Source organism: Myotis daubentonii, chromosome 6, assembly GCF_963259705.1.
Source record: "Myotis daubentonii chromosome 6, mMyoDau2.1, whole genome shotgun sequence".
Taxonomy (NCBI): Eukaryota; Metazoa; Chordata; class Mammalia; order Chiroptera; family Vespertilionidae; genus Myotis; species Myotis daubentonii.
Window position 1 is genome coordinate 96,918,074 of NC_081845.1, and position 24,374 is coordinate 96,942,447.

General features: G+C 48.7%; 1 non-coding gene across 1 annotated transcript; it reads right to left on the minus strand.

Annotated features, from left to right (window-relative positions):
* Positions 1-5,382: 5,382 nt before the first annotated feature.
* On the minus strand, positions 5,383-5,489 carry LOC132237890 (U6 spliceosomal RNA). Its single transcript, XR_009453685.1, has one exon. It is a non-coding gene; the product is annotated as a U6 spliceosomal RNA (small nuclear RNA).
* Between the last annotated feature and the right edge of the window lie 18,885 nt (positions 5,490-24,374).

Consider the following 24,374-nt stretch of genomic DNA (forward strand, 5'->3'; position numbering starts at 1 on the left):
GGCCTGTGGTCCTTTCCTACCCTGAGGCCAGCCAGGGGCCTCTTGGGGAGGGGGGAGGGGCACAAGCAGTGGACTCGGTCTCTTCAGTTGGACACCTGCAGGACATGACCCTACCCTGACTCCATGCATTCATACAACATGCAGATACCACGCAGGGTGCTGGCGAGACATTTGCCGACCTCATGGAGTTTACCTAGGAGGAAAGCCATGCACCAGGATGAGACATGGGAGGAGGGTGTGGAAATCACGGGGAACGTTTTTTTAGACATTTCGGGTTGAATGTGCCTTCCTCATCAAACTTCTTTAAAAAAATTTTAATTGATTATTTTAGAGAGAGAGGAAGGGAGAGGGGGAGAAACATTGATGTTAGAGAGAAGCATCAATTGGTTGCGTCCTGCACACGAACCTGCAGCCTGGGTATGTGCCCTGGCCAGGGATCTAACCGGGGGCCTTTCGGTGCACCTGCACCGGTAGACTCTCAACCAACTGAGCCAGCGGAGCCACTCTGGCCAGGGCCTCACCAAACTCCTTGAAAAAAGAATCCACATTTGCAACCTCCACTTCCTTACCACTTACTCATTTGTACCCCTTTCAGTCTCAAGCCTGAGAAAGGGGACATGGTTGTCACAGATGTGTCTGTCTGTCTTTCTTTCATGCCCACTGTTTCCTAGCCCTTTAAAATCTGCTTCCACTCCCTACTCTACTGAAACTGCTCCCTCAAATAGTACCCAATGACCATAAGTTACCAGGAGCCAAACTCAATGGCATTTTCCTGAACCCTCCCATGTTTGTTCCTTGACCCTGGATTCCTCACTCACCCAGGCAGGGTTCAGGGACAAGTCATCTCTCCCCCCTTTACCTCCAGACACACCTCTAATCATTTTCCTCCCACTCTTTTTCCTTCTCCCTTCCCCTAAGTGCCTATTCTGGATTTTAACCCCCTTCTTTGAGACCTTCCCTTGAAAATCTCATCCACTCCAAACTCTCAATCATTTCTTTCTTTTTTTCAAATTATAAGAGAAAGTTTATTTAGAAAGTCATAGAGGTGGAAGTGACTCATAGAAGAAATGTGGTCAGGAAAAGGTTACAGAGCCAAAAGAAGGGCCCTTGGAGCTCGGGAGAGGAAAAAGTGAAGGTATGGTTCCTGGTGGCAAGGAGAGGGGGAAGGGAAAGGTGTGGGTGTGCTTCCCAGAGGAAGAGCTGCCCAGAAGTAATTTCTAATGCTTCTCCGCTATAGACTGAATGTTTGTGTTCCCCCCAAATTCAGGTTGAAACTTGATCCCCAATGTGATGGTGGGACCTTTGGGGGGTGCTTAGGTCATGAGGATGGACTGCTATGAATGGGATGAGTATAAGAAACTACAGAGAGCTCCCTGCCCCGTCCACCAAGTAAGGACAAAGTTAGAAGACAGCTGTATATGAGTCAGAAGTGTTTCAGCAGACACTGGATCTGGTGGTGCCTTGATCTTAGACTTTCCAGCCTCCAGAACTGACTGTGAGAAATAAATGTCTGTTGTTTATAAGCCATCCAGTATATGGCCTTTTGTTACAGCAGCCCGAGTTGATTAAGACATTCTCTAACCTACATGTTTATATGCAGACATTCTTCCAGGGCCTGTGGAACACATCCACGTGGACCATGCTGCTGGTCCTCTAAACTCAGCATGTTCCTAACCAAATAGATGCAATGCCACTGAAAACCTGCTCCCCCGTCTCTATTAATGGCACCATTTCCCCAGCCCGCGTTGATATCATATGACTGTCTTCTAATAGCATCTGAAAACGTGATGCTATTAGAAGACAGTTCCCTGAGTCAGATGGGGAGGGCTGTCCCCTCCTTGGCTCTTGTCAATCTCATAAGATTTCAGATGAGCGACAGCAGTGTTGTAGCAAAGCAAGCAGATTTATTAAGGTAGCAAAGCAAGCAAATTTATTAAAAATACACTTGGCATATAGCATAAGCGGGTACCCAGCTAGTCTGAGTGCCCTGCCTGGTGGAAGTTTAAGGGTTTTATACTTTTCTGTCTACAGGTTTAAAGTTGCCAGATATCTCAGGCAACAGACCAGATTTCAAGGTCCCCCTTTTACTTTGTTGTGGCTTTTCCAGAATTTATGATAACATCTGGCAATTTTATCTGGGCAAGTTCCAAGACTGCTGACTTCTTAGTTCACTGGGTGAGTTAAAACTCTCCCTCTTCCCCTCCTCCCCCCTTTCACATAGTCTCTGGTTAGGGAGGAGAGATATAAACCATTTGCTTTCAAGTGTCCTTGGTTGGGGAAGATAAGGTCGTGACTCACAGGTTAGCTGCAAGCTGCCCAAACTGTTTGGCCTTGTTTTATTTTCTTGTCTGTTTCCCCTTCCACGTGCCCAGGAATTTTCCTAGCTTCTTACTATCCTGCCCCATTCTCTGCTCAGAGACTTCCATTGCTAAAGTCTTTTAGGGTTGATGAGGGAGGATGGTCTTTTTTTCTGCAACAGTTTCATGCTGACAATGGCCATAGTCCCTGACTGTGTCGGGTGTGGAAGTCTTTCGCTGCCTGAGCTAAGGGAGACCAGGGAATGGGATCTGAGACTGGAACACAGAGGCTGTTGGCTGATTCTTCTAAAGTGGGGGTGAGCTGGAATTCTTGAAGTGTCATCATCTTGTATCAAATTACTGTTTTCTGGAAGTGACACATTTGACAAGAAGGTCAGTGGAGGGAGGTCAATTATATTAAAGCCCAGTCATGACATTACTTCTCTATAACAGGCTTTTGTTTCTTGAAGAGGAGCTTGAGGTCCCCAGTAGGTTCACAAGAGTAGGTCTCAGGTTGAGATTCCTGTAGGGACTCACAGGAAATAGATTACACTTGAGATAAATGGACCCCACTGGGTATCCCCGGGAGCTTTACTATAATTGGGGTGCTTACTAGGACTTGATGTGGCCCTTCCATCTGGGATAGAGTTGGGACTCAGGGCAGTTGTTTCCTCTCTCTCTCTCTCTCTCTCTCTCTCTCTCTCTCTATATATATATATATATATATATATATATATATATATATATATATTATTGATTTTTTACAGAGAAGAAGGGAGAGGGATAGAGAGTTAGAAACATCGATGAGAGAGATCAATCAGCTGCCTCCTGCACACCCCCCAGTGGGGATGTGCCTGCAACCAAGGTACATGCCCTTGACCGGAATCGAACCTGGGACTCTTGAGTCCGCAGGCCGATGCTCTATCCACTGAGCCAAATCGGTTTGGCCAGTTGTTTCCTCTTGCCTTCTCCTGGCCCCCTGGTTTAGCTTGTTGGTAGTCTTTATTGGGGCAGGTAGAATTTTGTTTCCATATGCCTGTAATGCTTTTTGTACTGTCCTAGATTAATGGTGTAAGTCTTACGTTGTAAGATAAAGAGAACATACATAACTTCTTTGTAACTGGACAACCAATGGGTCCGCGCTGCCTGTCACTACTTGAGCCAATTAAGCAGAGACAGGGTTGAATCATATATGAGCATTTATTCCAGTATTGCCTGCAGGATGGGAGAGCATCAGGTCATCCACAAAATTCTGCTCTGCAGCCCCCATAAGCCAGCTGCTTATATAGGGTAAAACCAAGATTGCATGGGGAAGTAGGGATTACAGACCTGGGAAAGTAGGCTATGCAGGCTGGGGTGGGCCCCATTGTTTGGGCAACAAGGTTGTTAATCTTTCCATGATAATAGTTCTTGAATGAGAATGGACCAAATCCAAAGATTGACTCCCAGGTCCATGCCCTAGCTGGTTTTGCTCGGTGGATACAGTGTAGGCCTGAGGACTGAAGGGTCAGGTTTGATTCCAATCTAGGGCACATGCCTGGGTTGCAGGCTCGATCCTCAGTGTGGGGCATGCAGGAGGCAGCCAATCAGTGATTCTCATCATTGATGTTTCCATCTCTCCCTCCCCCCACCCCCGCCCTTCCTCTCTGAAATCAATAAAAAAAATATTAAAAAAAAAAAAAGAGCCAGAACCGGTTTGGTTCAGTGGATAGAGCGTTGGCCTGCGGACTGAGAGGTCCCGGGTTCGATTCCGGTCAAGGGCATGTACCTTGGTTGCGGGCACATCCCCAGTGGGGGGCGTGCAGGAGGCAGCTGATCGATGTTTCTCTCTCATCGATGTTTCTGGCTCTCTGTCCCTCTCCCTTCCTCTCTGTAAAAAATCAATAACATGTATTAAAAAAAAAAGAAGAAGAAGAAGAAGTGCCTGCAGTACCCCAAAGGCCTTTAAAAAAACAAAAAAGAAAAAGAAAAAAGATATGCTGCTGTAAAAAAGAAGGAATTCTTACCATTTGCAACAGCATGCAGGGACATGGAGAACATTATGCTAAGCAAAATAAGCCAGTCAGAGAAAGATAAATATCACATGATCTCACTCATTTGTGGAATATAATGAACAACATAAACTGATGAACAAAAACAGATCCAGAGACAGAGAAGCATGGAACAGACCATCCAACCTCAGAGGGAAGGTAGGGGAGGCTGGGGGTAAGGGGGAGATGTCAACCAAAGGATTTGTATGCAAGCATATAAGCCTAACCAATGGACACAGACACCAGGGGGCGAGGGCATGAGTGTGGGGTGGGGGGCAGAGGGGGGATAAGGACACATAAATAATACCTTAATCAATAAAGAAAAGAAAAAAGAAAGATTGACTCCCAGGTCCAAGGTCGACTCCCAGGTCCAAGGTCGACTCCCAGTCCTGGGGGTACACAACTCCCAGCCAGTGAGAAGGCTAAAAGGCTAATTCCAATGTAACCCTGATGTTGGGGGGGGGGGGGACCAGCAATCTAATGTACATTCTTCTTGATCACCTATAATTAAGTCACTGCCCCTTTCTCCACAAACTGGTCTTGCAAGACGTGTAACCTGAATGCTCACCTTTCACAGAAGCCATAAACCATGACACAGCCCCCGGAGGGGTTATCAGCGCTGGCGCCAGGCCAGGCCCTTAGGTATGGCCTCAAGACCCCCAACACCTGGGGCTTTTTGCAAAGCCCGCGAAAGGTCAGGAAGTCCCCATCCATATTTGGGGGACAAAGACACCAAAGGGAATAAAAGACGGGATTCCGCCATATTGGTTTGCTCAGACTCTGGAGGCGGCTCCTCTGAGATGGCCAGCGTAATAAAGCTGTGTAACTCCATTTCTCTAAGCGTCGCTTGGGTTTCTTTGGTCTTCTACAGCACCATGTTACAATGTCCTTTCTTTAACCAACACAAGGCAATCATGGTTAACAGCACATGATTAATATTTTCCATAACCACACTTAGTACCCAATATTCTATATTTGTCCCTAACATTCCCCACTGCTATTTCTATAATCTCATATCTGTGAGATTAGTTTTATTTTATTTTATTTATTTATTTTTAAATGTGGAACGCTTCACGAATTTGCGTGTCATCCTTGTGCAGGGACCATGCTAATCTTCTCTGTATCGTTCCAATTTTAGTATATGTGCTGCCGAAGCGAGCACTATGAGATCAGTTTTAGAAGAAAAGCCTCATCCTGCTGAACTGTATCTGCTCCTGCCTTGAAAGCTGGTCCCAGGGATGGAACACACCAAATGCAGGATCTTGGATATGTTTTCCATCAACTGAGAATTGTCAGAAAGATTAAAACAGCACATTCCTTTAAATTCCTCACAACCAGGGTTATGCCGCAACAGCAAATAATCTATTGCTGCCCGATTCTCTAGAACTGCCTCCCTGACCTGGCTCAGCTCTTGATTTATCCCCTGTATGGCCCTGGAGGTGGCATTCAGGGCTTTTACCCTGCTACAAGCCAGCAGGGCACTTCTACACTAAGGGAGCCTACCGTTACCAGCATAACAAAAATGGTTACAGCAATATATCCAGTAGGGCTTCCCAGGTGGAGATCGTCATTGCAGTCTGTTGCCACGGCCTCGAGAAAGTCTCTTTTGGTTCAGACCCTGTGATGTTTCTAAGGCATAAAGACAGTCAGTCATCTTAAGGAACAGGCACTCCCCATGCTGTTACCCCACATATCAGAAACCAACCAGCCAGCAGCTCAGTATGCCCATTGCTATAAGGGAGGGTGCAATCATCAGAACAATTCATATTGAAGTCATTAGATACTGAAAGACAATAACTAGAACACGGAGTGAAAGTCAGAAATTCACCGCAGGAAGCTACTGCAGCAACCTTCAGAGAAAACATTTCTGCATCCTTTTCCCAGACCATGGGTCCCAACATATAAAAGATCTCCATCTATGACTTTCTTCCCAAAATGAATAGAATAATTCTATATATTAGCAAAGGGTATCCAACTCCTACTCAACAAATGTAAAGGTCAGTTCTGCACAGGTTCCTCCACTGCAGGCTTCAGAGCAGTTGAGTGGTGAGAAGCACGTCTCAGGGTCCCGTCCACTTCTCCTCCGGTTGGCCCATCGTCCTGCTCTTCTCACATCTGTCTAACTGCCCACCACACCCCTCAAGGGTCTTGGCTCTGAATTCTTTCAGAGAAAAGGGGCGCAGGGTCTCTTCTGTAACTGCTTCCTGCTGAGGAGGGGCGAAGGTTTTCCTTTAGAGCCAAGCGATCCTTGCTCTCTGTCAGAGGGACGATGAGGCCTGGGCACGGAAGAAGGTGGCAATGGTGTCTAGAGGTGGTGTTCCCTGAGTGTGAGTAGGGCTTGTAACCTGCTGGAGACACACTGTGTTATAAAATTTATTTTTATTGGGCAAAAGTTAGAACAGCAAGAATTACAACAAATGGTCTGGTGGAAGGAAAAACACTTCAGTTCTAATAATTTCCTATTGAAACACAATTTTTCTCCCTAAAATCACCCTCATTTTTATTAAAGAGCCAACTTAAGACCAATTTATTTACTGTATTAAGTCTAGTCACAATTTGGCATGATTGTTTGCAGTTTTTTTTTGAAAGGTGACTTTTTTCTTTTTACTGGTTTATAATAATCTTAAAAACCCCATCACACCCATAAACCACCACAGGTGAGAAGATGAGAGATGGAGAGTGAATGCTACAGTATGTGGACAGCTGAGGGAAACCGAGTGTTCCCTAGGGGCAGTGTGGGATGGAGGCAGGGATTATAGATAGGAGGCCCTGGTTTGGCCTCTTATTGCTGGCTGGGGGTTGGCTGGCAGAGGGGTGAGGAGCTCAGGGTGAACTAGGAAACATCTCACACCAAAGGCAAGGGCAGTTGGGGGCGAAGGTGGGGTCACAGTACATTTTCCATGCAGATTAGGGGTGGGAGTGAGAGCTTCAGAGATTTGCACCCCCACACAGGAAGAGATGGGTTTGAGGTTTGATATAAAGCCCCCAAGTTGGTGTCTGGTCCAATTTCCTAAAATGGCAGCTCACCTTTTGGGGAGAGGCATTAGAAAAAAAATCACAGCAAAAATATCTGGTTTGGAGCTCAAGCAAGGGTTAAGGAGAGACAGTAGTGCTCTTTCGATTTAACTCAGAGAAGGAAGAACTGGAAGGGGGCCTTGGGTGAGATGGTGGCCAACACCTTGGGAGAAGGCATTGCACCAGAAGCAACAGGTGCTCCTGGGGGCTCAGGGACAGGGAGGTACCAGTGTTCACAGACGTCAGGAAAACAATCAGGAACAATAAATTAGGACTTCATGTTGCTATCATTTGGCATAACACAATCAGGCTTTTTTTTTTTCCTATTTTTAAATATAAGGCAACTTGCCAACACATAATTTAAAATAACAGTTGATCACACAGACTATTTTAAAAAGATATGCTTTGAAATTTCATAATCAAGCTTTAATTAGCCCCACAAGGGAAAGACGCTGAGCCACCTAGCTGCCATCAGGTTTGCCTGCAATACCTGTAGATATGGGTGAATTCCTCAGGTCCCCAATGGTATCCTGAGGTGCTTTTCCTGCCATCTCTCAGGAAAGCAACCTTCATTCCTTACCTGGAAAGACTGCTATGAACCAAGCAAGGTGACCAAACAAGGTAGCAGGCTTTCTCCAAGGTGCTCTTATTGGCTTCATTCCTTAAAGCTTTCTGGTGACATCCAGACTCCTGGCGTGACTCTCTCAGACATGACATTCCAGTCAAGTCTTGGTTAATAAAACCACAATTGGAAACAGGTCTTATTGAATTCATGCAAAGAAATGTATTACCACTTATTTTTTTAAGATATATTTTTATTGATTTCAGAGAGGAAAGGAGAAGGAGAGAGATAGAAACATCAATGATGAGAGAGAATCATTGATCAGCTGCCTCCTGCACACCCCCTACTGGGGATCGAGCCAGCATCCCGGGCATGTGCCCTTGACCAGAATCAAACCCGGGACCCTTCATTCTGCAGGCGGACGCTCTATCCACTGAGCCAAACCAGCTAGGGCTGAACCATTTCTTTAGTGTGCTTGTAGAAGAGGCAGGGGATATCTGGCTTGGGCATTCCAGCAGCTTCAGTTTAAAAGTATCTTTTTACTTCACATCGGGGTGGCCAGCCGCCCTGCTGCTCCCCGGCCTGCACAGGATTTTAAGATATTAATTCCCCTTTGTTCCCAGGACCGCAGCAGCTCCTGGACCTCCAGGAGGAGGATTTGGAATGTTTGAAAAGACTCACTTTTACAAATTTTCCTTCAATTACCCTAGCCTTGTTTACATCATAATTACCCAGAAGCCTAGGCAAGATGCCCCTCCCTAATAAGGGAGCAGGGAACCCGGATCTACAAGAAAGGCCTGATTAAAAGCGAGGCTCCCAAGGCTACAGCCGGGGGTGGAGTGAAGTGGTAGCATTGAGGACGCCTGTTCACCCCAGCGATCAAACAGGCTTGGGGAGACAGAGGCCCTGGTGAGTGAGTCAGAGACGGGGAAGAAGTCCTGGTGGCCAATAAAAATGCACTGGCTTGCTTGCCACCTCGAGGGCTGCCTTGGCTCTTCCCTTCAGTGATGATGCTTTTAGTGGGAGTCAGCTGGGGCACAGGTCCCCTTCCGTTCAAAGCCATTGTGTAGGTGGTTCCGGTCCAGGGACCCTCTGGTCCCCAGGAGAGTCCCTCTTCCAGCGGCTGACCTTGCGGCAGCGGGGGCACAGTTACTGAGGATGCCCCTTCCCAGGGCACCCCCTTTCCCAGTGTCCTTCTTGTCCGTGGGAATAGCATTGCTCCTTTGATGTCCACTGTAAGCCGGAGCTGGGTGACGCTGAGCTGACCTGAGGCCTTAACACTGCGGCTAATGAATGAGCCTTTCGTTTTCATTGGGTGGCTTTTTGCTCTTCCTCTTCCCCGTCTCAGTTGTTAAAATCACTGCGAGTTGTCTTTCACCAGCTGTTCAGTGGGTGTCTGGGTTCCAAGGCTAGTTTTCGGTAATTTTTTCCTGACGTCTGGGGGTGCCTGCTGGGTGAAACCCATCCCTGAAGTGCTTGGCCTTCAACAGACTTGGAGCATTTTTGTGTGTGTATTTCTGTAAAGTCTGTTAATTGCCCCTGAAAAAGAGCAGGGTTTTCATCCTTTTTTGAGTAACCTTTCCAAATTTTGTCTTAATTAATAGGCTTAGTAGTACATTTTTAAAATTCCTTTTATGATACAAGTAACCATATGGGTCTGAAGGTCCCTTTCCTTTTGTCCTTCATTTGTTCCCATTTGACACACCCAGTTCGGGTCCTGAGGTGGTCGGTATATGTGATGTTGAGCGCGATGACCAGCTAATTCATTAGCATAAACCCTTGCAGCTTCTATTATGTGTTATTTTTTATTTTATTTATTTATTTTTTTAAATATATTTTATTGATTTTTTTACAGAGAGGAAGGGAGATGGATAGAGAGTTAGAAACATCGGTCAGCGAGAAACATTGATCAGCTGCCTCCTGCACGCCCCCTACTGGGGATGTGCCCGCAGCCAAGGTACATGCCCTTGACCGGAATCGAACCTGGGACCCCTGAGTCCACAGGCCAACGCTCTATCCACTGAGCCAAACCGGTTAGGGTTATTATGTGTTATTTTTTAAAGATACATATGTTTTTATTGATATCAGAGAGAGGAAGGGAAAGAGAGAGAGAAATAGAAACATCAGTGATGAGAGAGGTTCATCAATCAGCTGCCTCCTGCATGCCCCTCCCCCGACTGGGGATCAAGCCCATAACCCCAGGAATGTGCCCTGACCAGGAATCAACCATGACCTCCAGGTTCATGGGTCGATGCTCAACCACTGAGCCACACCGGCTGGGCTATGTGTTGCTTTTCATCTACAGTACAGTAGTGGGAGAGAACAATTTGTAAATTATTTCAAGTGAAGTCATACGTCAATGCCAAGTGATTAAACCCCTCTGTAATTTGCTAGGGTTTTTGGAAAACCAACCGAGTTTTTCTTTGCGAAGTTCCAGGTCAGACATAGAAAAGGGAACATGTACCCGAACAACTCTTTCACCCCGCTCCCCACTTGCTCCTTCCATCAGAGGCGACTGTTAGGGTTTGGGGGAAATGAGTTCTGCTCCGGGTAGCGGCAGGACTGTTGAGCAAGGGCCTGCAGTTCTGCAAACGAGGTCTGCCCTTTGCAGCGAAGGAGGGCTTACCCAGCGGCAGCTGCCCTTCCGGCGGAGCAGTGGGCTGAGAAGCAGGCTGCTCTGCCTTTGGCCCGGCTTCTGTTCGCTGCTCTGGAGACAGCGGCCCGCCTCTTGCTGGGGCTGTGAGGAAGGCGTCCTTTCATCCATCTGATATTGTGGCAATACACATTCTACAGGTTTTCCTTAAATCCCTATCTTGGTAAAGGGCTATAAACATGTGAATGTAAGGTTTTTCATTCCATTTGATTAACTTATGCAAAACGAATCTAATTGGAGAATAGTGTTGTTTAGAGATCCATTTACAGGCCACACTTTCCTGTCCCTGAGTTTGTATTGGGGACAAGCTGTATTACAAAAGAAAATTAATCTTTTTCCTTTTAAGGTCTGAGGGTCAAAATTTCCGCGGCTCTTTAGGATGCTCCCCGAGGTGAATGCTGTGGTGTTGAAACGTTGGTTTCCCACCTGGAAGAGAGTAGAGATCACAGGAGAGGATGAGTGTCCCATCTCCTATGTTGTTTCTACCGCCTGGAGAAGGCGTCCTTTCTCAGGCACAGGCTTCCAGAATTAACTCTTCTTACTGTGTAACCCAAATTCCTGGCTCAGTTACCTAGGGATATGCTTACCCCATGCCCTGAGGGTGGCCTTACCAACGACCAGGATGTCCCACTCAGACAGGGCACTCACCTCCATGCCAGTCTCCTGAGTCTTCCCTGCTTACATCTCTATTTTCATTTGACTTAAAACCTCCTTTCCCTCTGATCCCTCCTCCCCTGAACTCAAGTACCTTCTGTTTAGGCAACAATGCCACCAGTTACTGACCCATTTTTCCTGCCAAAGACGCTGCTGGAAAAATAACTGCAGTATTTCTAATCCTACCAGCCACTGTAAAGATGGCACCCTGCTAGTTTCTTGCAATCTTCTCATTCCCTCAAAAAAGTTTGCTGTCCCATACATTTGTCCTCTGGAGCAGCTGAAAACCTGCATTCCTGCCTACGCCCCCGTCTCATGAGTCCCATGGGGCCATGCATAACAGATGCCTGAGTAGAGTAGGTAACTCCTCCTTTGCCCATATCTGAGCAGCTAATGTACTGACAGCCCCTGAAGCTCGGTAAGGTTCAGTAGGACAAAGCCAACGTTTCCTGCTGTGCCTGTCAACCTTCTCATGATATTTAATAAATTGTGTTTGGGTCCCAAAGTTAGGTACCAGAGCCTAGAGTATGTGTGTGAAGAAGATCCCTCATTCCATTTATTCCACAACTGGCACACAGACACAGCACCCTGATTAATGGGGTGCAGTAAACAGCCCTGATCAGCCTGGCAAATAACCTTAAAATCTTTAATTTATTTAACAGGGCATCTTGCTTGGTTACACAGCAATAATTGTTGTCTGTTAGTAGCTTCTGGCCAGTGTCTTTCCTTACAATCCTATATAATAAAAGCCTAATATGCTAAGTGTCCGATTGTCCGGTCAGCCGTTCAACCAATCAAAGCGTAAATTTGCTAATGATATGCTAAGGCTACTCAACTGTTTGCTATGACGTGCACTGACCATCAGAGGGTAGATGCACTGACCGGTAGGTTAGCTTGCTGCTGGTCCAGCTGATCAGGACTGAGTGAGACGGGCTGGACACACCCTGGAGCCCTCCTGTGGTCCCTCCTCAGCTGGCCAACCTCCCGCGTCCCTCCCTGGCCCCGATTGTGCACTGGTGGGGTCCGTCAGCCTGGTCTGTGCCCTCTTGCAATCCAGGACCCTTCAGGAGATGTCGGAGAGCCAGTTTCGGCCTACGGCGTTACAACCAGTTGCTATGACACACACTGACCTCCAGGGGGCAGACAATGCAGGAGCTGACCCTTGGTGGTCAGTGTGCTCCCAGAGGGGGAGCACTGCTCAGCCAGAAGCTGGGCTCATGGCTGGCAAGCACAGCAGCAGTGGTGGGAGCCTCTCCTGCCTCTGCAACAGCACTAAGGATGTCCGACTGAGTGGGCCTAAGCCAGTGGTCAGCAAACTCATTAGTCAACAGAGCCAAATATCAACAGTACAATGATTGAAATTTCTTTTGAGAGCCAAATTTTTTAAACTTAAACTATATAGGTAGGTACATTGTTATTAACTTAACTAGAGACCCGGTGCACAAAAATTTGTGCACTGGCACGGGGGTGAGGGTGTCCCTCAGCCCCACTTGTGCCCTCTCACAGTCTGGGACCCCTCGGGAGATAATGACCTGCTGGCTTAGGCTCGCTCCTGAGTGGCAGAGGGCAGGCCCAATCCCTAGGTGCAGCCCCTGGTTGGGCTCAGAGCAGGGCCGATTGGGGAGTTGGGGCGCCGCCCCCTGTCATGCACAGAGCAGGGTGGATCGGGAGGTTGTGATGCCATCCCCAGTCACGCTCAGGGTAGGGCCGATTGGGGGGTTGGGGCGCTGCCCCCTGTCACACTCAAGGCAGGGTTGATGGGGAGGTTGCGGCGCCACCCCCTGTCACGCACAGAGCAGGGCCAATCAGGGGGTTGGGGAGCTCCCCCTTGTCACGCACAGAGTAGGGCCAATAGGGGAATTGGGGCACTGCCCCCTGTCACACACAGAGCAGGGCCGATCAGGGGGTTGGGGCACTCCCCCCTGTCACACTCAGGGCAGGGCCGATGGGGAGGTTGCAGCTCCACCCTGTCACACACAGAGCAGGGCCCATTTGGGGGTTGGGGTGCCGTACCCTGTCACCCACAGAGCAGGGCCAATCAGGGGGTTGGGGCGCCTTCCCCTGTCACAAACAGAGCAGGATGGATAGGGAGGTTGTGGCCCTGCCCCCTGTCACACACAGAGCCGCAGAGCGATCAGGGGGTTTGGGCGCTGCCCCCTGTCATACTGCTCCAGGGGCCAGGAGGCCTTGCGGCTCCGCTGATCCCAGTGCTAGGAGGCCTTGCTGCTCCACTGATCCTGGTGCTGGGAGGCCTCGCGGCTCCGCTTGACACCAGGGCAGTGAGGCCTCGCTGCTCCGCTGATCCCAGTGCTGGGAGGCATATTACCCTTTTACTATATAGGATAGAGGCCTGGTGTGCAGGTGGGGGCCGGCTGGTTTGCCCTGAAGGGTGTCCCGGATCAGGGTGGGGGTCCCACTTGGGTGCCTGGCCAGCCTGGATGAGGGGATGATGGCTGTTTGCAGCTGGTCTCACCCCCTTCAGAGTAGGGATCCGCACTGGGGTGCCTGGCCAGCCTGGATGAGGGGATGATGGCTGTTTGCAGCTGGTCACACCCCCTTCAGGGTGGGGGTCCCCACTGGGGTGTCTGGCCAGTCTGGGTGAGGGGTTGAGGGCCGTTTCCAGGCTGGCAGGCAACTGAAGCTACCAACCTCTCCTTTTTTTCTTTTTTCTTTTATTCTGGGATTTATTTACCTTCTATGGCTGTCACTGGAGCTGAGAGCCGGCTTTAGCTCTGAGGCCGGCTCCAGCTTGAGGCCTCGGCTGCTGAAAGCAGGAATCTAAGGTTTGTTTGGGTTCTATAATTGAAACACTGTTGCAACTCCAGCTTGGCCTGCTGGCTGAAAGCATGGGTTTTTTTTAGCTTCTATAATTGTAACATTGTTTCTTAGAGTGCAGCTCAGAGGCTGGCAAGGCAGGCGGGGAACCTTGGCTTCCTCTGTCACTGGAGCAAGCAAGCCTCCTGTTCGCTTCAGCTGCCTGGCTGCCGGCCACCATCTTGGTTGGCAGTTAATTTGCATATCGCCCTGATTAGCCAATGGGAAGCGTGTCGGAGGTATGGTTAATTACCATGTTTGTCTATTATTAGATAGGATTAGGGTACTTCTAAGGCTTAGGAAGAACTACAGTCAAGGGGCCAAAGAGCCGCATGTGGCTCTTGAGCCGCAGTTTGCCGACCACGGGCCTAAGCCATCAGTCGGACATCCCCTGAGGGCTCCTAGACTGTGAGAGGGCGCAGACTGGGCTGAGGGATGTCCCCCCTGCCGAGTTCACAAATTTCGTGCACTGGGCCCCTAGTGTTTATATAAAAAAGCAAGGGAAGAGAACTCCTCCCCCAACCTAGGGCAATATCTTACAAACTTGTGGGCCCTCAATTAGAGCTATACTGTTTGGTCTACACACACAGCAAGTTCCTCTCCTACAAGCCCTATGGAGAGAGTACAAATGCAGACAGAGCTGCCAGAAACCATACGGGGCACAGAGGTGCAGCAGGTTGACAACTGACTGATGATTTAAACTCCTTTTTCTCCAGGCCTTGCTCCAGAGGCAGAAAATCTAGGATTTCATGGAATGGGTCCAAATGCTTGTGAGAAGGGCTTCCAGGGTCCATTACCCACTCGCACCCCCTGCCCATCCCATTCCCTCTTATGTGCCTCGGTTTCTTTCCCAGCCGTCTAAAGCCACTAGAAGGGCTCAACTGGAAGGGCTCAGAGCACTGAGTGACCAACCCTTATGTGCGTGTCCCCAGGTGAGCCAGTCAGTTAATTACAAGTGAAATGGAAGTCCCCAGGAGGCCCCTGTACATCTTAGGGTTCAACCCCAGATACCTCCACAATGCCCTTACTCGCATAAGGACATCTGAGACTGGAACTGGAGGGAGGACTTGCTTCTTTTTTTTTTTTTTCTCTTGGAGTATAGGCTAGCCCAAGCACTCATTTGGTTTTGTTTTTTAATATATTTTATTGATTTTTTATAGAGAGGAAGGGAGAGAGAGGGATAGAGAGTTAGAAATATAGATGAGAGAGAAACATCAATCGGCTGCCTCCTGCGTGCCCCATATTAGGGATAGTGCCCACAACAAGGTACATGCCCTTGACTGTAATCAAACCCGGAACTCTTCTTCAGTCTGATGGCTGACGCTCTATCCACTGAGCCAAACCAGTTAGGGCATGGTTTTACTTTCAGTTTTCTGCCCCTGGGCACAGGCCCAGCATGTCTTGCTAATTTTTTTTAGGCTGCAACCCCCTAAACCCTGATGGCAAAACAGAAAAAGAATGAGTGCCCTGCAATCTGCTGGCAGGAACCAAAGACAACCGGGCAGTGATCCGAGTCATGGGAAGGGTTAACTGGCAGTGATCAGATCCCAGTCACTAAGCTGCATCATGACACCAGAAAAGATGTTAGCAGACAGCCCCTTGAGTCAGAGGGGCAGGGCTGTCCCCTCCTTGGCTCTTGTCAATCTCATAAGAAATATTTCAGACAAATGACAGACAGCAGTGTTGTAGAGGGCAAGCAAATTTATTAAGGAAGCAAGGTGCCCTGGCCGGAAGCTCAGTTGGTTAGAGCATCATCTGGATACCCCAAGGTTGTGGATTCAGTTCCCAGTCAGGGCACATACAAGAATCAATCAATGAATACATAAATGATGGAACAACAAACCCATGTTCCTCTCTCTCTTCCTCTCTAAAATCAATTTTAAAAATAAATAAATAATTTTAAAAAGGAAGCAAGGCTAGCAAATTTATTAAAAATACACTTGGTACCTGGCTCACTGGTTGAGCACTGACCTATGAACCAGGAGGTCACGGTTCAATTGCTGGTCAGGGCACATGCCTGGGTTGAGGGCTCAATCCCCAGTGTGAGGCATGCAGGAGACAGTTGATCAATGATTCTCTCTCATCATTGATGTTTCTATCTCTCTCTCTCCCTTCCTCTCTGAAATCAATAAAAAATATTTTTTAAAAATACACTTGGCATATAGAGGTTTTACACTTTTCTGTCTACAGGTTTAAAGCTGCCAGATATCCCAGACTAGATCTCAAGGCCCCTCTTTTACTTTGTTGTGGCTTTTCCCAGAATTTATGATAACATCTGGCAATTTTATATGGGCAAGTCCCAAGACTGCTGACTTCTTTGTTCAGTGGGTGAGATAAAGCTCCCCCTGCTGCCCTAGCCGGTTGTTCAGTGGTTAGAGCGTCAGCCGGAGGACTGAAGGGTCTCGGGTTTGATTCTGATCAAGGGCATGTACATTGGTTGCAGGCTCCACCCCCGGCCCCGGTCCAGGTGCTTGCAGAGGCAACCCATTGATGTGTCTCTCTCACATCGATGTTTCTCTCTCTGTCTCGCCCCCTCCCTTCCACTCTCTAAAAGAATCAATGGGGAAAAAAAATCCTCAGGTGAGGATTAACAAAAAATACGCAAAAAACAAACAAACAAAACTCCCCCTTCAACCCCCCCCCCCCCCCGCCCATTTCCTGTACCAGTATTGCCTGCTCAGGGAGGAGAGGCAGAAACCATTTGGTCTCAAGTGTCCTTGGTTGAAGAAGGTAAGGATTGTGTCTCATAAGCTGGCTGCAAGCTGCCCAAACTGTCTGGCCTGGTGTCCTTCTTGTCTCAGTTTCCCCTTCCACTTGCCCAGGAATTTCCTAGCTTCTTGCTAGCCTTCACAATGCCTCCTCCATTCCCCTCCTGCCTTTACTTTCACTGCGCTGTGGAGCCGTCAGTGCTACCGTCACAATATCTTTGAATCTATAACTTTTCCCCAGCCTTTGCTGGAAAAAATGACCTCATTAGGATTACTGCAACAGCTCCCCTAACAGGCCTCCCTACTTCCTACATCTCCCCACTCCAAGTCTCCCTTGACACTACTGTCAAGTTATCCCTAAACACACAGATAACCCCTCGGCTAAAGGGCCTGCAAGATTCCCTATTGCTCACTCAATTACAAACCTTTAATCTGGCCTTTAACCCCTCCCATAATTTAAAATCACCCATCTTTTCTCTTCAACCTAATCTTTTTATTTTTTTAATTAAAAAATGTATTTTGCCCTAACCGGTTTGGCTCAGTGGATAGAGCGTCGGCCTGCAGACTCAAGGGTCCCAGGTTCGATTCCGGTAAAGGGCATGTACCTCGGTTGCGGGCACATTCCCAGTGGGGAGTGTGCAGGAGGCAGCTGATCGATGTTTCTCTCTCATCGATGTTTCTGACTCTCTCTATCCCTCTCCCTTCCTCTCTGTAAAAAATAAAATCAATAAAATATATTTTAAAAATATATATATTTTTTTATTGATTTTTTTACAGAGAGGAAGGGAGAAGGACAGAGTCAGAAACATCGATGAGAGAGAAACATCGATCAGCTGCCCCCTGCACATCCCTTCCCGGGGATGTGCCTGCAACCAAGGTACATGCCCTTGACTGGAATCGAACCTGGGACCCCTCAGTCCGCAGGCCGATACTCTATCCACTGAGCAAACCTGCCAGGGCTCCACCTAATCTTTAATCAAACTGAATGACTCGTCATTTCCACCTGGAGGTCGTTACCCAGCTGTCCTCAGATCGTAGACCGCTTCCTCTGATCTCTACCTGTTAGAAACCAATCATTTGCTGCTTGACATGTGTTCCCGATCACATGTAAGCCTTTACTCAGGTGTTTTACTTCACATCTGCTCCTCCACTCGGCCAAAATGTACCTGTTCTTCAAGGCTCAGATCAATTCACCCCTCACTTCAGCATGACAGACTCTCTCTCTCTCCTACAGGTGGGACTACAGCAGCGGGTTTCTAACCAGAGCTGCGGTGCTCCTTGGAGCAATGCTTCTCAGCCCTGGCTATGCGTTAGAGTCACCTGGGGAACATTTAAACATCCCAAAGCCCTGGTTGCATCTAAACCAATTAAATCCAAATCCCTGCGGGTGGTACTCAGGCATCAGTATTTTTTCAGACATCCTCAGGTGATTTCCATGGTCAGTCAAGGCTGGGAATCACTTCAGGGACCACCAATGGGGAGGGGAGAGGTCAAGAGGCGTGCGGCTTCAACCGGAGTAACTTTCTCTAGGACAGTGGTTCTCAACCTTGGCTGCACATTACAATCACCTGGGAATCTTTTTAAAAATCCTGATTTCTGGGCCTCATCCTCTGGAAATTCTGTTTCTTTGTTACTAATGTTGTGGCCCAACCCCATAGCAAAGAAACAGAATTTCCGGAGGATGAGGCCCAGAAATCAGGATTTTTAAAAAGATTCCCAGGTGATTCTAATGTGCAGCCAAGGTTGAGAACCACTGCTCTAGGAGAAAGGTACCAGACCTAAAACTTGCAAACTACTGATGTTATCTGCACTGTTTCCCCATCTCTCCCCCTCTGAGAGCTTGATGTGCTCACCTTACCTGGGGAATGCGGGAGCCACATCTGGTTCATCACTGGGTTTCAGATTCTTATCAGATAAAACCTCTTTGAACTCAATTGAATGGAAAGGAATTAGGCAGAGAAAGAAGTGATTGAAAATGACTTCCCCAGATCTCACCTCTTGACTCCTCCCTCAGCAGGCGTCTTCCAATTTGCGTCTCCTTCTGCCATCCTCCACTCCCTCCCAACATGGTGCCCTTGGCCTTGCCCCTCATCATAGACGATTCTGCCCTCTCGGAGAGGTTCTGACCATGCTGGCTTCTACTTGGAGCTCTGACTTCCCCAACGATTCCATTCAGGCTCACCACTGCTCTTTCTTTATGAAGATCAGTACCTACAACGATGTTCCCCCCATCTCCCCAGCCACTCACTCCCTGGGCCAAACTGCCACCCTTTCAAGTCCCTTCAGTCTTTCCCGTCACCCCTCCTCTGCCAGAACCCCCATCTCAAAATGTCTCCGGCCCCACCCGGACCTCCAATCTATGGACTCTCTCACTCTTCTTTGATGTTTGATCCCCTCCACTTCTCACTTTCTGCATTACCAAGTGTAGGTCCCCAGGTTCAGCATCATAATCACCTCTCAGCCTTTGCTCTCTCCCTCTAACATTTTATTCCTGGTTAAATCTGACTCTGCCTGCTCCACGCTGGCACCCAACAGCTGAATCACCGGGAAAAACACAGTCAGACTGCCTGGACTCACTTCCTGTGGGCCTCAGCATGGCCGCCAGCCTGCATTACCCCAGTCGGTTCACATTCCCCAAATCTGAGACCACAATTACATAAGATGACAACCTACCTTCTTACTTCAGTGAGAAAACAGAAACTTTAAACTTCCTCACAGTCCCAAATCTGCCAGGCCATTGTATCTCCACCATATCACTCCCTCCCCTTGTTACTGCAGAGACGCTGACCTGGCCCCACCCTCGTGGGCACTGGGGTCCCCTCCCTTTTCACCTGCTCAGGAACAGACTCTTGAGAGTACCCAGTCTCTTCCACATTAGCAGTTCCCCCATCTGACTGAAACATTCTCTTCAACATACAAACATCCTTTACAATAAAATCCTAATATGCTAAGTGTCCAGTAGTCTGGTTGGCCGTTCAATCAATCAAAGCGTAATATGCTAATGATATGCTAAGACTACTCAACTGTTTGCTATGATGTGCACTGATCACCAGGGGGCAGATGATCCGACCGGTAGGTTAGCTTGCTGCTGGGATCTGGCCAATAGGGACTGAGTGAGACATGCTGGGTATGCCTTGGAGCCCTCCCGCAGTCCCTCCCCAGCTGGCCAACCTCCTGCATTCCTCCCTGGCCCCGATCATACACCAGTGGGGTCCCTTGGCCCGGCCTGTACCCTCTCACAATCCAGGACCCCTTGGGAGATGTTGAAGAGCCAGTTTTGGCCCAATGGCGAAACGACCGGTTGCTATGACACACACTGACCACCAGAGGGCAGACGCTCAATGCAGGAGCTGCCCCCTGGTGGCCAGTGCGTTCCCACAGGGGGAGCACTGCTCAGCCAGAAGCCGGGCTCACAGCTGGTGAGTGCAGCGGCGGTGGTGGGACCTTCTCCCACTTCCGTGGCAGCACTAAGGATGTCCCTCTGATGGCTTAGGCCCGCTCCTCAAGGGGAGCGGGCCTAAGCCATCAGTTGGACATCCCCCAAGGGCTCTCAGACTGTGAGAGGGCGCAGGCCGGGCTGAGGAACCCCCCCAGTGTGCACGAATTTTGTGCACCGGGCCTCTAGTACTATGATAATATAACCTGTCTCTGAGAAGAAAAATTCTCGCTTGCTACTGACCTCAGTAGTAAAAGTACGGCATTCAGAAGAGTGGTTACCCCTTGGTGGGAGGGGAATTCTGATGGAGAGGGACACAGGGGGAGCTCCAACAACTGCAGGAAGGCTTTATTTCTTAAGCTGCAGGATGTTCTGTTCCTTTGTAATACATGCTATACATGTGCCAAGGTTGAGATCCCTGGACTAGACCCATCAGCAGCATTTGAAAGTTGGTCACTCCCTCCTCCTTGAAATGCTGCTTTCTCCTCTTCAAGTACTCTTTCTGGATCCTCCTAAAGAAAGTCTTCCCTCCTTCCATACTGCTGCTCCTCCTTGTCTCCCCTGGCAGCTTCTATTGCTCCTCCGGACTCCTGCATCTCAGAGGGCCCCGGGACGCTGCCCTTGGCCCTCTCCTCTACCCTACTCAAGCTCCTGTGATTTTTTGCTTCTTTTTGACTGATATAGTCCTTCCTCCATGAGAAACCAGGGTGAGCTTTCAAATTGCCAGGTGACATCACTCACCTTGCTTAAACCCGTGGATGGTTCTCAATCCACTTAGAACAAAGTCTGCCGTGGCTGGTGGCTCAGTTGGTTGGAACATCCTCCCAACACGCCAAGGTTGTGGTTCCCATCCCTGGTCGGGGCACATACAGGAAACAACCAATGATGCATAAATAAGTGGAACAACAAATCAATGTCTCTCTCTCTCTCTCTAAAAAAAAAAAAAATCAATTAAAAACATTAAGATTTTTTTTTTTTTTTTTTACATTTCTTTATTGATTTCAGAGAGGAAGGAAGTGGGAGAGAGGGAGAGAGAAACATCAATGATGAGAGAGAATCATTGATTGGCTTCCTCCTGCATGCCCCCTACTGGGGATCGAGCCCGGTACCCAGGCATGTGCCCTTGGCCGGAATCGAACCTTCAGTCCACAGGCCATACTCTATCCACTGAGCCAAACTGGCTAGGGCAAGAATTTTTTTTACTTAGTGGAAAAAAAAAAAAAAAAAGAACAAACTCAAAACCCTGACTTTGGTCTGTGAAGCCTTCCTCGTCTTGTTCCTCCCCATGTCTCTGACTTCATCCCTTCCGACTTCTTTCCTTCCTTCCTCTGCTCAACCCACTCTGGGCCCCTTGCTGTTCTGTTTAAATGCTACGAATTTAGCATAAAAATCCAATTCCTTCCTGCCTCAGGGCCTTGGCACTCCTGTGTTCTCTCTGGACACATGCCTTCAGATGTCTGCCTGTATGCTCCCTTCCTGCATTCATGTCTGCACCAATGTGGCCGCCACGAGGGGGCTAGGCTCGTCACGTGATTAAAAGCAGCCTTACACACACCTGGGAGCACGTCCCAGGCATTCCCTTACCCTGCTTCACTGTGCTCATTTATCTAATACCACCTGGTTGTACAGAATTGGCATCACATTTTCCTGGTGGATTTTTATAGACTACTAGAGGCCCAGCACATGAAATTCGTGCACGGGTAGGGTCCCTAGGCCTGGCTGGTGATCAGGGCTGATCGGGGCCTTCTGGCTGCCAGCCAGGGCCTTCCTTCATTCCGCCCCTGTGGTCAGCACACATCATAGCGAGCGATCAAACTTCTGGTCTCCAGTGGAATTCCCGAGGGGACACTTTGCATATTAGCCTTTTCTATATATAGATTATCTTCACTTGAATATAAGCTACAAGAGTTGCGGGGCTTTTCCCACTGCCTTATTCCCAGCGCAGTGCCTGGCCCAGAGGAGGGCCTGCTGAGGATCTGCTGAGTGACTGGAAGGATAGCTCCTGGAGCCGTGTGAGGGGAAAGAAGTGGTCTACATGAGACTTAGCACAAGGCCCGCTGCTGTGGTCACTGTGTGGTCAGGGCTTGGGAAAGAGCAGCTCTCATCACTAAACATTTCACGTGGTAAGGCTGCCTCGCTCTGCCCCAAGGCCCCACCTAGAAGTCAAGCACAAGCCAAATGCTTTGGGAGCGAACAGGAGGAACAATTTTGACATAAATCCCAGCAGAACTAAAAACCACAGAAACCAGCAAAGCTAAACAGAAGGGAATTTATTTATCCTTTGGAAAGCTAGAATATTTGTGCGCACGCTGAGGCAAATGGCAGAAAGCAAGTGCAGCATATGGTCCCATGTGGTGGGTACGGAACACAGTGGGACGTAAGACTGTCAAGTCGTCCAGCTGGCTGGATGCCTGGGACAGGGCAGCAGGAGCGGGCGTTGAGTACTCTGGGAAGGCTGGAGGCAAAGCTGGAGGCGAGTAACGCCGGGTGTGAAGAGGCCCCCTTTCCTTACGGCTCCTGCCTTGCCTGCTTTCTCCACCAGCAGGGGCCCCTTCAACCACGGCGTGTCAACGTTACGGCCCTCTTCCGAGGCTCAACCCACTGGACTCCTTCTCAGATCACCCCCAGTTGGACGTAACTTCCCTGCCACTTACCACTTTTGCCCGTGCACCTGGAGCTTTGGTTAAACGACTCTTTACCCTTATTAGACTACTGGTGGAGATCTCTGTGTTTACCTCCATGTTTCTTTGGTGGCTTCTGCGTACTCAGCAACGGCTATTGAATGAATAAGAAAAGAACCTTACTTCACCCATGTGACAACACAGAACAGCCACCAGCTCACAAATTGCCTCCACCAGCTCCTGGACCTCGCCTTGGGTTATGCCAGTGGTCGGCAACCTCATCAGTCAACAGAGCCAAATACCAACAGTACAACGATTGAAATTTCTTTTGAGAGCCAAATTTTTTAAACTTAAACTATAGAGGTAGGTACATTGTTACTAACTTAATTAGGGTACTCCTAAGGCTTAGGAAGAGCCACACTCAAGGGGCCAAAGAGCCGCATGTGGCTCGTGAGCCGAAGTTTGCCGACCACGGGGTTATGCCATCAGGTCAGAACGTTAATGAAGGCAAAAGCCCTTCTGGGAGAAGGCAGAGTGTGGCAGCATATGCCAGACTCTCTGAGCCACCTTGGCAGGGGGGTCTCGGAAAGAAGGGACTCCAGGTGGGTGTAAAACAGTTATTTCAGGTAAATCCTCAGAAACTTGTCAGGTATGGCTTTTTCACTCAGCCCAATCTTCAGCAGGGCCCCCTGGGAAGAGGGAAGAATTGTTCCAGAATGGGGTTCGCCTCCTTAATCACAGCAGAACCAGTGACCCCCCCTCCCTGGCAAGTCCTTCTCTTCTCCCAGATGTATCTTTCACTTTCTTTTTTTAAAGTTCTTAAATAACCCTCTCAAGAAAAATCAGCACAGTCACCACAGATGAAGTCCCCGAAGAATCTTTACTCCTGTCGTCCCAACTCCAGCTCACTCTCTGCGGCACCAGCACTGGCCTTTGCAGTCCCCCTGACTTTCCTCGTTCTGTTCTTCCGTTCCTTTCACTGCTTCCTTGAGGTCTTTCATCTCATACAGGCCATGTCTTTAAAGTCTATATTTGGGCTCACTTTCCTTTGGGTAATTCAGGAGTCACACATCCTGCCAGAGCCAGTTGCCTTGCCACCACCAAGATGGGTGCTGAATCCAAACACAAAGATGGCACCTGGTGTGGTCTTGTCTGTTTTGGCTAGTTTTTCCTAATTTTTGCCTTACGTATGTTGCCTTCCCAGGATGAAGGACGTCAGTGAGCACCTGTTTCCTCTGGAATAGTTTGTTGGTCATGAACTTCGCAGTCCAGATAGTTACTGTGCTATTCATGATGGGGGCCAGTCTTCAAGTTGCCAGGGAGGAAAAAAGTCTTTGACCTTCTTAACCCAGAGTCTCCCATAATCTTACTCTCTTTTGGGAGGTTCCTGTGTGTCCCTCCCTCTTGTCCTTCTTACCTGAAATTGGGGAAATGTCTTAGTTGCATCCATAAACTTTGATGCTGTGAGGTTAGTCCCTGGACCATTGAAGAAAAAAAGAGGGCAGAGGACACTTGTAATAAGAGGGTGGGATTGAATACAGTCACTTGGGGAAGAAGTTTCCTTTTCATCTCTTCCCCCAAGTC